The sequence below is a fragment of the Electrona antarctica genome, assembly GCF_951216825.1.
Source record: "Electrona antarctica genome assembly, chromosome: 7".
Taxonomy (NCBI): Eukaryota; Metazoa; Chordata; class Actinopteri; order Myctophiformes; family Myctophidae; genus Electrona; species Electrona antarctica.
Genome location: NC_136812.1, coordinates 38,117,380 through 38,119,879, shown reverse-complemented (window position 1 = coordinate 38,119,879; position 2,500 = coordinate 38,117,380). Strand labels below are relative to the sequence as shown.

At 50.2% G+C, this 2,500-nt stretch overlaps 1 protein-coding gene across 1 annotated transcript in view; it reads left to right on the top strand.

The window, feature by feature from the left end:
• The window catches only part of trabd2b (TraB domain containing 2B), a 110,770-nt gene that overhangs the window by 78,018 nt on the left and 30,252 nt on the right, over positions 1-2,500 (top strand).

Genomic DNA, 2,500 nt, shown 5'->3' with positions numbered 1-2,500 from the left:
ATAAAGACACCCCTACCAAGTAACTGCCACGCACGCACGCACGCACGCACGCACGCACGCACGCACGCACGCACGCACGCACGCACGCACGCACACACACACACACACAGACAGACAGACAGACCAGCGGGTCCTGGTCGGAGGCCTTGGGAGAGGAGCTCAGAGAGTTGTCACACAGAGTACAGACCTTCCTCTTATCTCCCATGCAGCTTCCTCTTTCTCATCTCTGGTTTCTTACGTGGTCTCTTACATGTGACGTTTATACAGGCCTGTGGCTTGTCTGACTGTGTGTCCGACTCAGGCATGGATCTGGTTATCCTCCTCGTGTCAATGTGACTTTTATCACCACTCATGGTGGATATCAGTTGGATGTCAGCTGGACGCTGGGGAGAAGAGAAGAAAAATTATTATGTGTACCAGATCGTCTTTGAAACTGCTTGTCGTGGCCGGCCGCCGTGCCTGCTTTGCGATTGTACGCTAGAAATCTGTAGTGCTGGGTAGTCGTCTGGGCACCTATAGGCAGCCTAACAGCACGGGTTCGAATCCCGATCCCAATGACCTTTGCTGCGTTTTTGCATTTGACTGTGTGAGTAATCTGGAAGCAATCCAGATTATACATGACTTTTATGTTAAGAGTCAATTATAAGCGATGAAGCGGAAAAGATTGGGCTGGAGAGTGACTATAAAAGTGATGCATGACCAGATTTAAGGAGAAACATCAAAATAGGGCATTCATGATCAAGCCAATTGATTTTTTGCGTGCGTGCGTCCTGGCTGGCCTTGGTCAAAAATCCTGCCCTGACATTTGGCCTATAGCCCGGCCCAGCACAACCGGCAAGCAGATACTCTACCGCCCGGCTCTGTCAAGGTACACACAAACGAACAAGCCCTATACCACCACTTTTATACTGAAAAACATCCCTCCATGTGCAAAGAAAATATTAGAGCAATGGGGGGGGGGGGGGCCTGTACGTCAAGAGGCCAGTCCAGGCCTGGCGTGCGTGGTAGTGTGACTGTGTATACACACTGAGAGGTGATCTCATCAATGTCATTCTGCGCAGATGGAATCTCAGAAAGGTGTAAATGAATGAAGGCCTGTGATCTCCATGGCATCAGCGTGGTGACGTGAGTCACGGAACACGACTGACCTTCTAGTTACAGCTTCATGTGGGAGAACCAGATGTTCTCTGTGGTCAGTATAGTCCCTACATGGACACAGTCCTCTGTTCCCTGTATCTGTGGGACCTTATCTGTTATACAAACACCAAATAGCCTACACAACTCACGCATGCACGCACACACTTCTTTTTCAGTCTATCATTCCCTAATTTTCTGCCTTTTATCTGTCTCACCCTCACCTCCCTCCCTCCCTCCCTCCCTCCTCCTCTCCTCTCCTCTCCTCTCCTCTCCTCTCCTCTCCTCTCCTCTCCTCTCCTCTCTTCTAGGAGAGGAGAGGAGTACTTCCAGTGCTGCAGCTCAGAGTCGTTAGTGGTGTTTGTGTTACCAGACTTGTCCTCTTCCTCCTGGAACACAGCTTTTTTTTAAACGCCCCCCGGAGCTGTGTTTGTCCCACACCGCTCTCACTCTCGCTCCAACTGGAAACTAGCTTCCAGGAAAGGAAACAGGGATGTTAGAGAAAAATACAAGCCAGCGCCGTTTGAAAAACGGTCCAGGCTTATTTTTTTCCCTCCTTCGGGTTGAACTTCCCAATCACAGAGCCCTGTACTCCAGTCTGTTCTGCCGGGTGATTAAACTATATGATGTGTGTGTATAAAGCGGTGTGGGCAGGACATTCATCTCAGACTTCGGGCGTAATTCACCTTCCACACGCACGCACGCACGCACGCACGCACGCACGCACGCACGCACGCACGCACGCACGCACGCACACAAGTTACACACACACACGCGCACACACACACACACACATATACGTTTATGTACATAAACACACTCCAAACTTCCCTTACCCGGTACATTCATATGGCACATATACTTTTATGTTAGCGTACAGGTTTATGAACGCAGCAAAGCAGGTTCTCTTTCTCTCCATCTCTCTCTCTCTCTCTCTCTCTCTCTCTCTCTCTCCAGCTCTCTCTCTCTCTCTCTCTCTCTCTCTCTCTCTCTCTCTCTCTCAGTCTTTAATGTGTCTCTCGCTCAGTTATTTACGACGCTCAAGCTGAGGTCCTGAAAGCTCAGTGCCTCTCCTGTCCCCGTGCTGTACCTCTGCACACCTTCCTGTGGCGTCACATAGACTTTTATGTAACTTGTGCGTTTACGTACATCGACCAGCAGGTCCTCGTTGCTCGTCTCCCTCCCTCGTTTCTCTGTCGCCCTCGCTCTCTTTTTTTCGCTCGCTCGCCCTCCATCTCTGCTTTACTTTCCACCATACCCTTATACACTTCCTGTGGCGTGTATAATTTTATGTATCCATATGTGTGCAGGCAAGCCCCCCCCATCCCCCCCATCACACTGACGCACATACATGAGTGCAAATATT